This window comes from Anser cygnoides, chromosome 1 (assembly GCF_040182565.1).
Source record: "Anser cygnoides isolate HZ-2024a breed goose chromosome 1, Taihu_goose_T2T_genome, whole genome shotgun sequence".
NCBI classification, from domain to species: domain Eukaryota; kingdom Metazoa; phylum Chordata; class Aves; order Anseriformes; family Anatidae; genus Anser; species Anser cygnoides.
Genome location: NC_089873.1, coordinates 196,579,791 through 196,598,473, shown reverse-complemented (window position 1 = coordinate 196,598,473; position 18,683 = coordinate 196,579,791). Strand labels below are relative to the sequence as shown.

The 18,683-nt window shown below is 39.3% G+C and overlaps 1 long non-coding RNA gene across 1 annotated transcript; it reads right to left on the bottom strand.

Annotated features, from left to right (window-relative positions):
* Window positions 1-341: 341 nt before the first annotated feature.
* Window positions 342-17,165, bottom strand: LOC136789614 (uncharacterized). Its single transcript, XR_010828401.1, has 4 exons — window positions 16,277-17,165; window positions 5,265-5,396; window positions 2,132-2,228; window positions 342-1,672 (listed from the first exon to the last, which is right to left on the bottom strand). It is a non-coding gene; the product is annotated as an uncharacterized lncRNA (long non-coding RNA).
* Between the last annotated feature and the right edge of the window lie 1,518 nt (window positions 17,166-18,683).

The following is an 18,683-nucleotide window of genomic DNA, read 5'->3' as shown; positions in this document are numbered from 1 at the left end:
AGCAGTCCTTCTGAAATAAACGAGCGAGCTGTCTAACTGTGAACAGACAGGAGTAAATGCCTCTTCTAGAGGAAGAGCCAATCTGCCAAGGTCCATTTAAGATTTCTGCTGAAGCTTCATGCTTGAGGTGGGGGGCTGTTTTCCCTCATAGTTTCCTAATTTAGCATGTCAATGAAGTGTCTGTAGCCTAAAGGCTTCAAGTCTGCAGCCTGAAATTAAATAATGTAGTTACTTTCCTCTTAAATAATTAAATTAACAAACTGTGCAGGTGCAGTGTGCAAACAAAACATTACTGTTTTCCCCAGCGTTGGTGCCCTGCTTCCAGGAAAATGAAATCATGCTATGTGAGTGTGTGAGTGGTTTTGTTGCCAGTGTATGAAGTCCAGCATGAGATAAAGTAGTACTAGGATGTTATTAAAGATTTTTGGTTCTAGTCATTGTGGTCCACATCTAAACAACACAGACTAAATAATACAAGAGCTAAAGAGGTATGGTGCTTGCATTTCTATATTCTTGCAAAAGAGAAGGCAAAGGGACAATTCCACTAGCTGTCTATTAATAATCTGAACTGCTATGCACCACCAAAGGAGGGACTTCTGCCCGTACAAAATCTGCTTGAACTCAGATCCACCAGTGAGGGAACATGGAGGAAAACTGTGTGAACCAGCACAACTCTGCAACTCTGCAGACCAAAACACAGAGGTTGTGTGATGAATGTACTTGTACTCCAAGCAAAACAGAGCACAAATGATTAAGCCTTCATGGGTTTCCTCATTTCCAAATAATTACTTATTTTCTTAAATTGATTTATCTTGGTATGGACTCATGTTGGCAAGTCCTCATTAAATCCCTGTGTATGTTAGCTAAATCTCCACAGACAACAGAACTCTTCTGTTTGACTGTTTCTGCAGCATGTTCCCATAAAAAGAATGCATGAGATTGTTAATGTGACAGTCCTTCGAGGCAAAGTCTATTTCATCAGTCGAGAAGAAATCTTTGTGGAATACTACTAGAAGAGATGAATGCATTTCAATTTTACGAGACTTTCATTATGAAAGGAATTTGAATAATTTAATCTGAAAGCATGTTCTCAAGTGATTTTTTTTAAATAGTTTTTAATTTTTTTTGCCTTTTAGTGTTGATTGTACCCTGTGAGAAGTCTGAAAATAATTTTTCCCTACAGACTTTTTTCCCATATGACAAATTTTATTTCTTTTCCTCCTGTTGTTTCAATGCAGTTGAAGTGATTATGATGACTTTTATTTAATCACAATATCTCAAACTTATGTGCATAGCACCTTATGTTGCCAAAATTCATTTTCTCTGAGAACAACCAAAATAAAAGCATCATTTTAGTGATAGCTGGTTGCCATGACTCCTACAGGAGAATCATGAAAAAAATTGTCTCCAGTGTTTACACAAATAGTGCCCACTATTAGTATTGCTTTAGGCTAAAGGAGGTAAGAGAGGAGTTTGTCTCCCTTGTAACCATCTGGAAACACCATGTTTAATGTCTTTGGCTTAACATGACAGCAGTAGATTTCTGGCTGTACTATAGCACTAACACATTCAGTGAGGAACAGATAATGTGATATTATTGTGCTTTTCTTGTCAATTAAGCCCAAGGTTTACTCGGGATCATCCAGCAGCCAATACTCTGCGATGATGAACGCTGAAAAAAAGATTATTCACCCCAGTTCAGTCTCTGAGGAATCTGTGCAACATTTGCTGAGACTGATTTTATACTGTAACATATTCAACAACAACAATATTTTCTGTTGCTGTTTTTCCCTTCCCTTCCCTTCCCTTCCCTTCCCTTCCCTTCCCTTCCCTTCCCTTCCCTTCCCTTCCCTTCCCTTCCCTTCCCTTCCCTTCCCTTCCCTTCCCTTCCCTTCCCTTCCCTTCCCTTCCCTTCCCTTCCCTTCCCTTCCCTTCCCTTCCCTTCCCTTCCCTTCCCTTCCCTTCCCTTCCCTTCCCTTCCCTTCCCTTCCCTTCCCTTCCCTTCCCTTCCCTTCCCATTTCTCCTTCCACCTCCCCTTTCCCCATTTTCATTAATTTTCTTGGTAAAGAATTTATATTTCATGTCGGATATATGTTTTCATCTGCTCCAGAGTGATGAGATGAGCTACACCTCTTCTGTTGAGTCCCAGTGAAGGAATTGCTGAAAGTTTTTGAGAGCCCATCGGAGAAGGCTGTAGTGGGAGAGGCTCCAGGACAGACAAAGGGATCTGAGTATACAAAAAAAAACAAGAAAGGGACAGTGTAACTTCTGAATGTTACAGTGCTGCCTTGTTAGTTTAGCAGTCTATGGAACAAGTAGTTTAATGTCTTCTAGTGAGAAAAAAAAAAGGTAGTCTTGACAGATAGACCAGTTATAAGACTTCAAACTGTATCCACAAATTGGCATCTGGGAAGCCAGTAAAATAGAAATTATTGCAGCAACAATTGCACCTAGTGCCTAGATGTGCTGGATTAACGATTCCTCCCTCAGTGAATACTTGAAATGGATATCAGACCTAATAATTTTCTCAGTCTGCACAGAGAATATGGATTAAATTTTGGGTGCTGTGAAATTCTGAAAAGTCAGAGGTGTGGTGGTCTTACACCTGTAGGTTGCTTCACACCACTACATCGCTCTCTCACTTCCCTTCCTCAGAAGGCCAGTGGGAAAAAATGATGGAAAAGGGATCAAGAGTTGAGATAAGGACAAAGAGGACACTCACCAGTTGTTGTCATGGGCTCACCAGACTCAGTGTAGCAAGATTAATGTAATTTATTGCTTACTTCTAACAGACTAGAGCAGTGTGAAACTAAAAGTAAACTAAAAACACCTTCCCCCCATCCAACCTCTTCCACCTCCTCCCCCCCAGGCAGCGCACGGGAATGGGGAATGGGGGCTGCGGTCAGTCCCTGACGCTTCGTCTCCGCCGCTCCCTCACGGTCCCTCTCTGCCCCTGCTCCCCGTGGGGTCCCTCCCACGGGATGCCGTCCTTCCCGAACTGAGCCTGGGGGGCTGCCCACAGGCCGCAGCTCTTCCAGAACTGCTCCCACACGGCTCCGTACCACGGGGTCCATCCCCCAGGAGCAAACTGCTCCAGCACGGGTCCCCCACGGGCGGCAGCTCCCCCCAGACCCCCTGCTCCTGCGTGGGCTCCTCTCCACGGGCTGCAGCTCCGGCCCGGGGCCTGCTCCTGCGGGGGCTCTCCATGGGCCGCAGCCTCCTCCAGGCCACATCCACCTGCTCCACCGGGGGCTCCTCCACGGGCTGCAGCGTGGAGATCTGCTCCGTGTGGGACCCGTGGGCTGCAGGGGGACAGCCTGCTCCACCAGGGGCCTCTCCACGGGCCGCAGGGGAACTTGTGCTGCGTGCCTGGAGCACCTCCTGCCCTCCTGCTGCACTCACCTTGGGGGCTGCAGGGCTGCTTCTCTCTCAGCTCTCACCCCTCTCTCCCAGCTGCTGTAGCACAGCAGGTTTCCCCTTCCTTCAATCTGCTCTCCCAGAGGCCCACCCAGCGTCGCTCATGGCTCAGCTCTGGCCAGCAGTGGGTCCCTTTTGGAGCCGTCTGGAGCTGGCTCTGATCTGACCTGGGGCAGCTGCTGGGCTCTGCTCACAGAGGCCACCCCTGCAGCCCACTCCTACAAAGACCTTGTCATGTAAACCCAGTACAAGAGGTTTTAAAAGTGAGTTGGATTTCGGAAAATTCATGTCATTCAACAATAACTGGAAACCACTTCCACATTTTAAAACAAATTTGTCTTGGAAAAAAAAAAAAAAAAAAAAAGTATTTTTCCTCACAGAACTCACAAGTATGTATATAACTTTTCACAAGGAACCTGTTTCTTCTTTATAGGCAAAGACAGATGAGACAGCTCTTTAATTATTTTAATGCATTCAGTAGATCTCTCACTATTAGAGCCATTAGAGCAATGTAAATAGCATAGGAGTTTATCATTAATTATAATGTACTTCAGACCTGGGGACCCAAGATCATAACACTGCCACTTTTTAACAACATTCGACCAGAGGTGTATTTGTAGCTTGAAAATATTTCCATCCCAGCTTACTTTGATTTAATAAATTTATACATTTATGCAGTGTGCCATAGAATGACACGAAGATGTGTTAATCCACAGAGTCTGTTCCAAGTCTCTTAATTATTCAATTTTATTGTTAATGTCTGAAATCTGCATAAATTCATCTTGCAGTATAAATTTACAGCATTTGGTAATGCCCTTAGAATTTCTTCTGATCTGTAAATGTTTTCAGCTAGAAGAAACCTTGGCAATCTCTTTCTTTAAATCAAGACTTAAAAATGAGCTTCATTAAAATGAAAGTTTTCAAGGATTTATGTCCTGCAGGTTTCCTTTTTGCAACATCCATAGCTCTTAGGACAATGCTTTATATTCAGATCTATGCCCGTGGGTTTTGGTTTGCGAATGTTGCAACCTTGATCGCCCCATTATGGTCTCAGTGATAGACCTTTTTGCCCTAAGAGAAATTATGCTGTGGAAATGGCTCAGAAGTACACAGAATAATTGCTAAGGCTGATGAAGTGTGACACCAAAACCCCACAAGTCAAGGCTTTTTATCAGAGGCTCTCATGCCTTAGAGAGAGCAACAAAGAAGACAGTGTGTTAAGCAGCTTTGCTAGCTTCCCAGAAACTTTCCCTTAGAGACTTAGAAGCCATTTTACCTCAGGTACAAGAGGTCAGTTGTCCAATTGTCAGTACCCTCATCTATGCTATTTGATTTACTCCTGAGCCTGTTACCTCTTTCTTTCTTCATACTTGAATGGAAGTTCTAAATAAATAAATAAATAAATAAATAAATTTAATTAAAAAAAAAAAAAGGAGTGGGAAAGAAAAGAAAGAACTAAGTACAGATCTGTTGCTCACCCTCCCAAACTTTATCTAATGGCTTTGCATTCTTGGCTTTCTGTTCTGGTTTCTTATGTCATATTTGTCCTCCAATACCAGCAACTCCTACATATACAATTGTGTCCCATAGGACATACTCAGTTTGTCAAGTTTCTCCCTTGTCTAAGTTTTTGTTGGATTTCTTACCTTTGTCTGCAATATCGATAAGACAAGAAGGTAAAAGCCAATGGCTATAGTAGTAATTTCGAAGATGATTTTGACATAAAGCCCATGAAATTTCAGCCAGCTTAAGTGAAAGTTTTACAAAAAGACAAAAGTGGGGATTACAAAAAAAAAAAAAAAAATGGTTCTGACAATCTTTTTTTCTCATGGTTTCTGCATTATACCTGTGATTTTCTGTGGATTTACATTATCTTCTCTGGAGACTTGCAGCCATAGAAGGAGAAGAGTCCACCTGATGTCTTCCTTCCTTCCAGTACAGTTCCTAATCCCCATTTTTGCCATTCTGGGACATCACTCTTCGGTATGGAAAGAAAGAAACAATATTATGAAGAACACAAAACCCTTCACTTCTTTGTGTATTGCAATTACTTTGTTCTGTGTTTTTCTCCTTCCCCTTCTTCCATGTGTCCTATATCTCTTCTTACCTTTAGATTTGATCCTGGCAAAAGAGGCAACAGAAAAAATAATAATAATTATAAAAATAAAAAATGAAGTGACTTCTGCCACTTTCTGCTGCTGTGAAATAATTGTCTACAGGAGGGAAAGGAAAAAAATACCTGCAAGAGAATTTATTGGTAGGGGAGTCTTCCTGAACCTTTCTTCTACTTTAGAAAAAAAAACTTTTACCCATTAAGGTGCCAGCTCTCTACCCTAGGTTTATGGAGCCCAAAATGAAAAGGTTTTAAGAAGATAGAAATTATTATTTTTTATTATTTTTCTTGGAGTTATTCTTCTCTCACTGAAATAGGCCAACTCATTCCTGACTGGATAGACTGCAACAATTGCAGATTTGAAGAACTTCTAAAATCACTTTCCCAAGTGTAAGCCAACATCAAGATAACATGTTTTCAAGTTAATTACAGTATCAAAGAGTTTCCCTACATGACTCTGTTATGCTGTTTTCCAGATGGGAGGGAATTCTCTGAAATCTCTGTTCTTTTTGTGCCACTAATCTTGCCTCATGACTCAGAGACTGGAAGCCATAAATAACGTTGATAATCCGCTGTACTCTCTTTTCAGTCTTAGCAGTGTCTGTCCTCTAATGAAACACGTTATATGCTTTGTAGAAGAGATCCCATGATTATTTTTGCTACTAAGCCTTCACTGTATGCTTACTTACATTGCAAGTAATTTTTCTGATTTATATCATAGAATAGGATTTAGAAATCCCGAGTTTGCATGTGTTATATGATCTGTGTATAATAAAAAGTCTAATTTTCAGAATCCACAGAATATTTCTCATGCAAATCTAGCTTGTTTCTCTGTGAAAGACATAAGGAATACATGGCTCTATCTGTGGCACCTAACTGCAGGGTTAAATACATGAACTCACAAGTAGCTATCTAAGTTGCCCCTATAGTCAAGAAAGATCTGTGTAAACACGGGTCCTTATTGCCATCTAAGATACCAAAGGACAGCAAAGATACCTATAAATGGCTGGCAGATGGGACACAAGATTTGAAGGAGGCTTGAAGCTTCAGACGTAGCAGCTGGAAACTGGGTAAGATACTTACACTGACAACACTGAAACAATCTTAGTGAAATCACAGACACTTATTCCTTGTATAGGCACCTACTATTAAACCTTAACCTGACTTACTCCCCTGAGTAAGGGGATTGCTATCTGCATTCAGCTTTGTCTCTGTTCAGTCATTTCAGTGCTATTTCAGAAGGCTGGTCTCTAGCTTCCACTGAAGAAAGGCATGGATCCCATTGCTCATGTGTCATATCTGTCAGCTCTTTGAAGATGTCTCAGGTATCCTAGATGTATTTCAGATATCCATGTATGACAATGGAGTCAAGCCCTTTGAGTGTGTGTGGTAGTGATGTGTACTCTGTTGGTACAATGGCATTGCTTTAACATCTGTAGGAGACAAAAGGATGTTTGCTGCTCTATTAAGCATCTTGTGGAGAATAATTAAGCAAATGGTAAGCTTTGTGTGTGTTAGTTAAAAATTAAATTTACGGTGACTGTGCATATAGTGTTGTACATTACAGTGCAAACCAGCTCTTCTGATTAATATGCTCAAAAGATAATTATCATCTGTGCATTTTCTATGTGGCTATGATGTATAGACCTCAGTGAAGATGACAAAAAATTTTGTGTGCCTACACAAATATGCTGGGAGTAGCTATTCTCTGCCTTTTGTTAAGATCCAGGAGTAAATACACACTGAACATGCATGCACACACATGCACACACACATACACAGAGATTCAGATGCACACACATTAGCACATTAGTAACATCCAGCTGGGTATGGATTAAACACTATTTTACTTCTTTAATTCAATAATGTTTTATGTATCTTCTTTTTTTGTAATTCACATTGTGTAAAGGAGCAACTGTGTAAACAACAGACAGTGACAGAAGTAACTTTCGCTTCACATGGAGCTTGATAAATAATAGCACACATTTTTAAAAACATGTGCTAAAGGATAGAGTCCATTACATCCTCAGTTCATTCTGGGATGAATAAAAAATAAATAAATAAAATAAAAAAAAAAATAAAAAAAGAAAGAAACTTTTTCGGGGTAAAAAAAAAAAAAGACTAAGGAAGAAAAACATTAACTTTCTGCACTAGCTGGTGAGATGCTCATAAAAAAGTCTAACTATCTATTGACCCTATGCTCTCAGAGCTGCAAATAGTCTGTACATAATAAAATTGCACTACAAAAGCTATTTTTGTTATGAAAAAACTCTTTATGTATGCATAAATAATTTAAATTACTAGCTCTATCTTAGGATAATGAATATTCATATCTTCAGTAGCACTAAAGCTGGACAAAGTGGAAATATCTATATGGTTTCATAAAATACACAGTCAAAGGATATCTATCAAAATCCAAAGGATTTTTTAAGTTCTTTTAGGTCATGGAAGAAGTTCAGCCCTGTGAACCTAAAGTGGATGGAGTCTCATAAACGGGAGCTATATAAGATCTTGAAGGAACCTAAGTAAGACAAGTGTCATTCAAGAAAGCCGGATACAAATCTCCACCAGAGCGATGTTCATCTAATCTTCTTTAGTCTTTTTTAGGGTATGGTTTCTATTCTAAGGTTGTATGGCTTTACTCTTTCTTCTTGGCAAAAGACAAATTGCCAAGATGAATAACTGATTTTTTGCCTGGAGCTGCCTATAGACACTGTACTCTGCTGCAGACATTGCCATTGCAAGTCATTCTGTGCCATTGCAAGGGTGTCAGAGTGACACGATATTTAAGGAACGTCAAAACAGAATTATACCCAGAAGGGCTGGTCACTGAGTCCCTGTCTAGACTGAATGGCTGGGGCACCCCACTGTGAGTCCCTGAGTCCTGGTCCCCTCCACATACTGTCCCTATAGGGATCACAGCTGATGAATGTGCCCACAAGAATTTCGAATGCATGGGTGTCCGGCTCACAGCTAACTTCTGTCTGGATGAGGGATAGGACTTAGGCAGGGGATATTCCTTAGGACCTGGTCCTGGTTCTCCTGCAACAGATCACTGGCAGCCCAGCAGTCCTTGAGGCTTTTACACTGATCTGTACATAGGTAAGGAACTAGCCTTTCCCAAGCTACCAATATTGCATAATTTGCAAGCAAACGGATCCTATTCTGTTAGGTACAAGATACTACCATGGAAGTTACGAGTATATCTTTGTCAAAAGAGGGTTCACCAATAATGTCCCTTACTTTCAGGGAAGATCCATATCTTCAAAACTTCAAAAGAGAACCCACATTCACTGAGTAAAATATGGTTGTAAATTTGTAAGGGATATCTCTTTCTATTACTTGCTTTAGAATAAAACAGGCTACTGCTCCTCTGCTTTTAGAAAACGTGGGTTACTATGCAGAGAGTTCAGCTGATTTGCTATATGGATTATATTGATTCTGCACCTTTAACAAGCTGGCTTAATTTGATGAGGGATAAATAGTCTAATTAATTAGTGACTGTTCCTATCCATAAAACTAAAAGATTGGTTTCAGATCACCAGAGACTTCAGTGCTTTGGAAGGACTTACACAGAATTTAAGTACTAATGTGCTGTTTCAACTCTCTACAACTCAGGGTGTCTTAGTCCGAGTAGGTAGAAGTGTATCTTTAGAAGTGCGAGAAGTGTCTCAGCGCAAAGACCTCTGACACCTCACCTTTACAAAATGCAAAAAAGCCAGTGGGAAAGGGCCCAGAACCTGAGACCTCTCCTCCCTGTGGAGCTGTCCCCATAAGTGGAACACAAAGGCAGGTTCCTCCTCTGGTGTGTTTTTTCTCTAGTCTCACACATTTGTGTCCACGAGGAAGCCTGGTGTGATCATGGACAAAGAGTGGCCCCATGTCCTCTGCTGAGAATATGATCATTTTAGATGTTTAACTGTACTACTCCCTTAAAATAAAGGAACAGTTCTCCACCAATGTTTCCTCAAAACTGATATATTGCTTCAGAAAATTTTTGGTTGAGATGAACTGAAATTTTGCAGAAAAAAATAAAAAAAAAAATGTTTTGCTGTAAGTTTCTCATCTTGCTCTAATAGCAATATTGTATAAAGTACAAAACTACAGGACAAATGCCTGCTACAGGAAGATTAATATTTATGTATACTCTCCAGCTCTTGGTCCAATGTAGCTTTACATGTCTTGGAAATCAGATTTCCTACAGTTGTCTTTGAGATTGCTCCTGCCTTGCAGACCTCAGCCATTTTCAGCTCCTCATTTTAAAATTTATCTTTTCTTAATTTCATCCCATTACTTAATTTGTAACCATTCCATAGGTTCATAGCTGATGGTTAGAATGTCGATGTAATATCATGCTGATAAGATTGACAGTATCAGGGCACATTCCTCCTTTCTGAATGTCTTCCTCTACCCTTTGTAAAAATTAATTTATGGCTGATTGGGGTTGTCAGGCGCTGCATCAATGCCACACAGCTACATCATATTCTGACTCCTGGCCGGCTTGGCTTATTAAAGCTTTTTAAAAACTTGGCATCAGCCTGTATTGGGGCTGTGAACTGCCCTGTTGTAGCAAAACAATCTTTCTGTCAATTCTGTTGATTTTAGAATGAGACTGGTCTGATCAGACCTTTCACATATGGAGGTGCACAGCTGGTTCTGTTGCTTTCAAATGCATCCAGAAATATGCCCACTGGGGCTTCATGGAGCTGAAGGGAAAATGTTATCTCACGAAACAATTTTCCCTTCTGAGGTGATATATCAGCTAGTAGTGACAGCTCTGTAGAAACAAGTCAGGTAAAATATGCTACAAAGATTTTCAGCATATTCATATTTAATTACAGTGGAGCTTAAATACTGCATCCTTTGAAAAAAGAATAACAACTGAGGAATGAATGAATTCACCTTGTTTGTGAACCTTTGAAAGGAATTTGCTGCGGACTGATAAAAGAAGCTTAACCAATATTTTAGTTACTGCAAATGCTTTTCCACTTTCTACTCTGAACGCATGACAGATGATGCCGGATCTGCTCCCTGCTGCATTAATTGCAGGATTATGATTTAAGCACAGTAGTTTTATTTTCTACCGTTATGGTCACAGTGTAGGCTGGGGTGATTTTCCAAGGGAATAGATAAATGTGTGAGTGTGTGTACATGTACTGGCATGATGTGGGGATGATAAGGTTGTCTCTTGTACATCCTAATTTACTAACATCTCAGTTTTAACTAATGTATTTCAGCCACTCAAGATCAGAATCTTTGTTCCACGCTTGGAAACTGAGTCTTGGCATGCAGATGAATGCTAAGTAGATGTGAAAAAGGTATTTAAAAAGGAGAAAGAGAAAGAGAAGGGGAAAACGAGAAAAGGAAAAAGGGGAAAGAGAGGGAAGGGGAAAAGAAGGGGAAGGGGAAAAGGGGAAGGGGAAGGGGAAGGGGAAGGGGAAGGGGAAGGGGAAGGGGAAGGGGAAGGGGAAGGGGAAGGGGAAGGGGAAGGGGAAGGGGAAGGGGAAGGGGAAGGGGAAGGGGAAGGGGAAAAATATACCTTACATTTCTTGAGCAGAAGGATCTGCTGTCCATAATGTGCCTTTGTGAAGCGCCTACTAGTGGTTCTGTGTATAATGAGAGACAGGAACATGACCAAAGATGCTCTTTGTTTTCATAGAGAAAGGAACAGGAATTTCTGGGCAGTTTTTCTGTGATTCTTGAACTTACACTGAAAGATCTTCAACTCAAGTCATTGAAAGGCATGCCTGTATATATATATGTATATTATATATATATATGTATTATGTTATATATATATAATCTACAAGTACTACTAAGTACTACTTGAGGAAGTAAATACTTTACCTTTCCTCACACTGCTTTTTCCACTAGTGCATTGCTGTTTTGAGATGTTGGATAATAAAACTGTATATAAGATACACAGTGTGTGCATATCATGGATTTTGTTTATTTATTTATTTATTTATTTTATTCCTTTTGCTATTTGAATATAAAGACAATTTCCATAAATGACTGCAGACTCATGGTCTTTCTGTTCTTCCATTAAACAGAGAAGATGTGAGGAAAGCTTTGACCCTCCATTTGAAATGCTCTACATACACTTCTGCAAATGTTGATTTTTTTATTATTATTTTTTATTTTTTTCTCTGAACCATTAAAATGCAGTTGCTAGACAGATATGGATAATCACACTGGGGTCTTATTGTTGTCTTAATTTAGGAGTAAAATTAAACTCCCATTTGATTAGTGATTCTGAGCATCTGTGATTTGAAAAATTGCTAATATGATTCTCAACTTCACCATCTCTGCTGGTACAGTATGGGCACACAGTTTTCATAGTACCCCTGGTGTCACTGTTATGCTCTAACATATGGATATTTTTATTTTTTTATTTATTTAAATTTCATAAGATAAAAGATATTTATTCCAAGGTATATGTGTGTGGGGACACCTATTACTGTTTAAATCCTTTAAAAAAGAAAATATTGTCTTTCAGTACGTTGAAGGAATATTAGTAAAAGTTATACTACAACGCAGTAAATATGCATGTTACAAAAACAAACTTGAATTCCACCTCATAACTAGGACCCCATCCTAGGTTTTAGTTTACACATACTTTAAGCAATTTCCCCTGAAGGAGAAGATTCTCATTGTTTAACTCCTGCAGGATGAATGGCTTGCTTTAGTGTGGTTTGACAGATCCCACACTCAAATTCTTATTTGTAGCAGTGCAAGAAATGTTTTGAAGTCTAATACGGAGGTGGCAGGTAGACATTAATGAACTCAGATACCACTATTTCAGAGAAGCATGACAGCTTAGACTACTTGCTTTCCATAGGAAGGTCTTCTTCATAAAGCCAGGACCAGCCTAGCTCACCTTTCTCAGACACATATTTTGCCTTCCTGCTTGGCCTTCTAGAGACATTTATCCTTCATGTTGATGTTGCTAGCTCATCTTTGTAAGCAAAAGACCAGGAGAGGAGAACCGGACTTTAGACAGGAGTTGCCTAGAAGAGACTGGAGTGGAAAGGCACGTTTTTCAGGCACTCTGGCATCCCAGAACTTGCATAGAATAACAAGTTTCTTCTTGTTCTTGGAACTCTCCTTTTTGGTGTTTCAGGGCAGATTTAAGAGACTGAGGAGTTTCTTTTTCATGTGGATGACAGATGGATAGTGGCAAACAGGTTGTAATGGAAAAAAAGACATGACAAATGAGGCAGCCAACTTTGTTCTCTGCAACTCTCCTTAGCATCTAAAAAGCATAGTAATTCAGAGACAGACTGTAATGTAGTTCCTATTATAACAGCAGAGAAGGTACATAACAAAGCTATGGATCTGACTGGAAGGGGACAATTCCACTTCATGGCAAGTTTTGAGGTTTCACAACAAAAGGAATAAAGCTTACAAGGTCAAGATCTCTATCCTTCTGTTTAAACTTTGTTTGTCTATCTATTACCTTCCTGATAGCTTCTGAGATATTAGGCCACTTTCAAGCAAACCCAACAGAACAGTTAGGGTATTGGAACAGCTACATTACACCATGTTGAGCTGGATGAAACAGTATTGCAGTTAACAACAGTTAATGCATAGTTTTTCAAAAGGTCAAATTGTTTTGCACCTGCTGCATACAGCACTTGCACACATTTGAACCGGTGAAAAGAACTTTTGCCTCTTGCTTCATTGCAGAGGCAGAAAGGAAACAAATTAGGAAACAAAGGATGCAAGCTCATAGCAACCCAAGCTGCATTAATTTGCATTTCTTGAAAATACTTGTTTCCTGTGCATTAAAATGAAAAATGAAATCTTTCAGTTTGGGAACATATGAATGCACAAGTGTCGTGTGTATGTTCCAGGCAAAACAAGAGCTGTACTGGATGAGATCTAACATTTGGTTAGCACTAGTGAGGTTAGTACTCTGTTTCCAGTAGTAGCCAGTGGCAGCTACCTAAGGAAGGATACAGGGAAGGGGCAGGATAACGACTGATAGTTATTGATAGTGATGCAGTGATAGTACCCCAGAGCTCTCTTACTTCCTCCAAAAGCTGATGGTTCCCAGGTGACATCAAGGGGATCTTGACATTTAGCAGCCCTTGGTGGATTTCTCTCTTTGCTTTGTCCATTTGCGTCTTGATCTAATACAGAAGTGTGCATCCACATCATGCAACAGAGGTTCACAGGGTAACCATGCATTTTATGAAAAAGTGTGGTTTTTTTTTTATTTATTTTGAATCTGCCACCTGCTGGCTTCAATTGATGTCTCCTAGTTCTTGTATTGAAGGGTCCTATAAACAATGATTCCCTATCAGATTTTCCAGTTTACTCATTATTTTCCAGATATTCTGGCATCATTTTGGAAGTTTTCTCTTCTCTGTCTGTAGACATCCAGTACTTGGATGAAGACCATTTCATACCTTTCATCACTGTGTGTATTTTCCAGTGTTGCTTTACTGTTTTGGGGTTGTTTTGAACAAGAACTATGTAAAAGCTGTACAATGAAAGAACACCATGAAATATTCATTTGTTGTTTGTTCTTTCATTTTGACTTTGTTTTATTTCTCATTTAGTTCTTGGCAAATTTGTAATATAAATATCTTTCTCCCCTGCCCTGGCTTTGTATGGGTTACTCATATGCATATACTATGGAGACAGTCTTTCTCATTCTGGAAAACCTTTTCTAATAGACATTATGTTTAATCAAAAGATAATTTGGAAAAAAATGTCCCAGTCAGTTCTATTTTTGAAAAGTTTGAAGAACACAATTCAGGGAATGCAAGTTCATTAGATTCCAGGGGTTCTTTGGTTCTAATTCACTTTTTATGGATATGTGATTTTGCACAGGGAGTGGTGAGTCTGTCTTTTCTGTGTGACTGCCCTTCTCAGTCTTGCTTCCTCTACTCATCTGTACCTACACAGTGAAGAACACAGTCATTCTTTCTTTGTGGTAGACAAATTTATTTTATGCTTTAGACTTTGGCAATAGCCTCTATGGCAGAATTTTGTCTAACCCAGTGTTCAGTGCTATATCTTAAAATTACTTATAGAAGAATGTAAATTTAGACAAAGCTCAAAACAAATGTTTGATTCTGTAAGTAAATACATAGACTCAGCTATGTTGTTTGGAAATTCCTTCATGAATTCTTTAGTCAGCTGTTAGGAAATGGTACCATACCATAGCTATCCAGTATGGATGAATCAACTAAAACAGCAAGCTGCAACAGTGCTGCCAATATATAAAATGCTAGCATTTATTTCTAAACACAACTGAACAGTAACATATACATTTATTTTAGAAACTTTTTTTTTTCCCCACATGAATGTCAATGCTGAGTTTTAATTTTACTCAGAGAACAGCCATGATGAGAGGTTAATTAAATTCTATGGACAGTGGATTGCAACTCCAGTTTATTTTGACTGGCAAGCTACAAAATAGTCGAATTAGAAAAATGCTGACTAAAATTTAGACAAGTGCCAACTCCACATTAAAGTTTTAGATGTAAAAACTTGCTTAGTAAAGCTGGGGAAGGACAAATAAAACTCTTTTTACAAGATGCATCCTTCTTATTGCTCTCTAAATAACAATTTTGCATAGTTCACCATTGTGTCGTTTTAAAGAATTAACATTTAAAGCATAAGAAAATGTTTTGCTTTCAGAATGAGGTACATTTCTTTCCTCGGTGCTTGCAGAGAACAACAGATTTTTTATAAATTATTTACAAACCATTTATGAGCCGGGATTTGCAAGCCTCAAAGCAGTGAGTTATAAAATATCATTCAACAAATTCTTTTACATCCTTCTGTTATTTTCACACTACTGCATAGTACAGACAGACCAGTGCAGGGTGTTTCGTTTTTCATAATGCCCTTTAGGTCTTATGAATTTGACCTAACTTCAGAATAAAAAAGTCAAGGGGTCACTGAAAAAAAAATGCAAATGATGATTCTTTTGCCCCTCTCACCTTATCTGTACATTTATGCACTGGCTAGATATATCTGGAAGGCTGCTGTTGATACAAAATAAACAGCGTATTCTTAAAAAAAAAAAATAATAAAAAAATAAAGTGCTGATTTTAATTTCAGGATGGATTGCATTCTGATAAAATGTACAAAAAGCTCTTTTCTCTTGAGCCACCATTATGTTCCAAGAGTGTAATAAGGGCATGCAACTGGTTATTATTCCCTGTAGTGAGGAGATAGTCTGCAAAACATATATCACTATTTGAGCTCCATCTGCACACTCTGCAAATCTCAAAAGCATTTTTCAGAGCCACTAAACCAGCACTAAGAAGGTATTCTGACACAGCATGAGTGGTGTCTGCTCATTACCTCTGAACATTGTCATGTAAGTGTTAAAACAACAGCAAAAATTGTACTAATATCCAGGTTGCCATCAAAAAATCAACTAACATATCATGGAAACATTAAAAACCTTAGACTGGAAGGAGTCTCTGTGTCCTTCAAACTCCCATTCAAGGTTTTCTTTTTAAATTAGATATAGCTGATGAGACATTGGGCAAGTTTTGAACATCTCCAAGGATGGAGATTCCCAGACTTCTCTTGGAACGCTGTTCTAGCACTTGAGCAATCTTATTGTGCATACTTTTTCCATAAGTACATTTTTTTTATTTTGTTATAAAGTCCAAGAGTTGTCTCTGCCATTAATTCTCCTCCACCCCACCCCCACCATCTGTTTTGTTCACAGAGCTTAAGAAACCTAATAAACCAAACAAACCCACTTTCCTCACCTTTTCCTTATTGCATGGAGACAACAGACTCCAGGTCCCAAGTTATCTTCTCAGTTCATTGTTCCCTCTGCTCTACTGGGACATTCAAAACTGGACACAACATTCCAGACGTGGTCTCACAAGTGCCAAATATAAGTGAATAATAACTTTCCTTGTCCTGCTGGTTGCACTCTAGACAATACAGTGCCAGATGTGGTTGGCCTTCATTGGTTGTAGGGAACACTGCTGTCAAATGTTCAACATACTCTCTGCCAGGACTGCTGACTCATTTTCTTTGGAGCTGCTTCTTAGCCAATAAGTCTTCATCCTGAAATTGGTATTTGAAATTAAGTTCCTGTCAGCCCCATCTTTCATCCTTGAGGGCCCTCTGAGAGGCAACCCTCCCACCATTCCTCGTTTTCTAGCGTTTGCAAATGTGCTGAGAATGTGCTACATCCCATTGTCCACCCTGTCAGTGAAGGTGTTATACAATACCAGCCCTTAGAAATTCCAGTCATTACTGGTAACCAGTTGGTATGTGAACCATTGACCACTAAAAACCCTTTAAACCATGGTCCGATATTTTTTGCCTAATTTGTAAGTTACACATGTAGTCCATATTTTGACAGGCTGACTACAGGGTTACTATGACAGAACATAGTATGACTATGCAGAAGTAGTATTAGACAATGAAAATGCAATAGATTTTCTTCTATTCTTGCCCTTTACACACTTCCAGAGGAATGAAATCTTGTCTCATATAACCTGAAAATATAGTAGCTTTATGCCTAACCGTAATCTATACACACACAAATGCAGAAATAATTATTCTAATAAATCTATCCTTCATTAATAAGTGATGAAGGTTGCTTTTATGGTACATCTGATATAACTCTTTAATGAAAGGAAATACAACCATCCCCGTCCCACCACCTCCTTATGACTTTCTTGCCAGTAAACTGTTCTGAAAACATTATATGGCACTGCTTGTAAACAGAAGGACTTACAGAATGAATGAGGCAGTTATGAACTAATACAAATGGACTTGCATTTCCTTGCTTTTCTTGCTGTTGTTATTTTTTAACCATCTATTCCACGGGCAATTAAGGATCCTATATTCATTTGTAAATCCTATAGAAATGCTGCACAAACTCATTCAGAAAAGGTAGACACTGGAGAAAAATAAATAAAATAAAATAAAAATAAAATAAAAATAAAATAAAATAAAATAAAATAAATAAAATAAAATAAAATAAAATAAAATAAAATTAAATTAAATTAAATTAAATTAAATTAAATTAAATTAAAATCCAAATAAGCTAGAAGTGCCTAAAGGCCGTTCCTCACCACTCTAGGAAGGATTTGTTTTTTTTATTATTATTATTTTTTCCTTTTTTTTTTTTTCTTTCTTTGTTCTAAAATACCAATTTTCCATTGGGAAAACTGTCAAAGTTATTTCATAGTCAAACATCTCTACATCTCCAAGTTTCCCCTGGTTTTCAACCACCATTTAGTTTTTCACGATTCAATTTTCTTGTTACTAGGTCTACCACGTGAATCACACTGGGAAAAGAGCTCCTCTTTAGAAACATACCTAGAGATGTCCATATGTCAAAAACATCATCTGGCTAAGCTGATATTAGACTGAACATTATTTAGAATCATAGAATTGTTTGGGTTGGAAGGGACCTTAAAGATCATTTAATTCCAAGCCCCTGGCCATGGGCAGGGACACCTCCCACTAGGTAAGGATCCCTAAAACCCCATCCAGCCTAGCCTTGAACAGTTCCAGGAATGGGGCATCCACAACATCTCTGGGCAACCTGTTCCAGTGCCTCACCACCCTCATAGTCAAGAACGTTTTCCTAATGTCTCCCAGCTTTCTTGTAAGCTCCCTTTAGGTACTGGAAGGCCGCTATAATGTCTCCCTGGAGCCTTCCCTTCTCAAGGCTGAATGACTCCAGCCCTCTCAGCCTTTCTTCATAGGAGAGGTGCTCCAGCTCTTTGATCATCCTCATGACCCTCCTCTGGACTCACTCCATGTCTTTCTTATGGTAGGGAGCCCAGAGTTGAATACATTACTCTAGGTGAGGTCTCACAAGAGTGGAGTAGAGGGACAGAATTACCTCCCTTGACCTGCTGGCCACACTTCTTTTGATGCAGGCCAGGCTGGAAGCATACATTGATAGCGCATGTTGAGTTTTTCATCCACCCACACCCCCAGGTCCTTCTCCTCAGGGCTGCACCCAGCCTGTATTTGTGCTTGGGATTGCCCCAACCCAAGTGTAAGTCCTTGCACTTGGCCTTGTTGAACCTCATCAGGTTCACATGGGCCCACCTCTCAAGCCTGGCCAGGTCTCTCTGGATGTCATTCATTTCCTCCAGTGTGTCAGCTGCACCACTCAACTGAGATTGCACTTGATCCTAC